Here is a 1,289-nt window from a genome sequence, read left to right on the forward strand (position 1 = left end):
GGGAAAATTTCTTCCTTACCTTGAGATTGATTGATGAATGTGGGTTCATGAGGGTTTGTAACGAGGGTATTTTTCTCTCGCTTGCACGCCGTGTCTTGGTAGTTTTAGCTCGCGATATCAAGGCTAATTACCCTATCGCTAAATACCGACGCTTTGAAATAGAAAAAGAAAAAGAAAAAAAAGCATCCACATCAGATGGCAACACTGGAAGGTGTTATTGGCTCGCCAAAAAAAAAAAAAAAGGCTGAAAAGTAGCGCTCAAATTCCTATAAAAAAAAATGGCTGAGTTGTTAGCGCTTTTGGGATTTTGTCGACAACCTTTCTTAAACGATAGCTGTTTTTGGACATTTTGCTCTCCGTTTACCCGGAGAAGCCGCGTTCAATACATGGTAAAGAAGACGAGCGATAAATCGACGCTGAATAAACGTCGACCTTAATTTTTTAATGAACGCTCGAGTCTTTTAACAGGACCATAAAAATGGCGAAATCTGCGTCAACAAATGGAGACATTCCGAACTAGCCGTAAAGAAGCACGTCTCATCAGATAAGACGCGGGCCATTACTATTTTAGAAGGATAAATTAAAATGGAATTTACGCCACCCCCCCCCCAACCCCCTTTCATCCACCCCACCCCTAATAAAAAAAAAAAAAAAGGTAGAAAAGTTGATTAACACGGTGTAGACTAAAATTCCAGTACAATGACCCGAGCAAAATGCCATTAAAAAAAAAGAGAGAATATTAAGTTGAATAATAAGGGGAAGCGGAAAAAGGAAATTGTTTAACTTCCACGTATCGCGATGCTCACTTGTCTCAGAATCGCGTTTTATATAACCCCGCTACGTCTAAGACTCCAGATGTCACCTAAAGTCTATTTTCTATTATTACGCTTTGTTCGTTATAGCGTGGGAAGTCACCATTCTCGATAACACCAAATTATAACAACAAATATCCTTTAGAGAAGCTTACGAAACAAGAATGACCAAAGTGCGCATCGCCTCCCTCCCTCCCCCCCATTCCACCCCGCATGCAAATTTAATAACGCATCAAGACTAGCAATTCCCCGTTTAATGCCAGTTTTCCACGGGTCAAGAGAATGATTATAAAATCTATGTCATGTTTTAAGGGACATAATTGCTAATCTTGCCGGATTATATTCCCTTATGACCCTCTTCGGCGCCCTCCCTAATGACCCGAAAGCTTTCCGGTCGCCATTAAACAAAGGAGCATCGCTGTTTTTTTTTCGATCCCATTAAATTCGCGCCAAAATTTCGACGAAGAGGGAAAAAAT

The sequence above is a fragment of the Penaeus monodon genome, chromosome 23 (assembly GCF_015228065.2).
Source record: "Penaeus monodon isolate SGIC_2016 chromosome 23, NSTDA_Pmon_1, whole genome shotgun sequence".
Lineage (NCBI taxonomy): Eukaryota > Metazoa > Arthropoda > Malacostraca > Decapoda > Penaeidae > Penaeus > Penaeus monodon.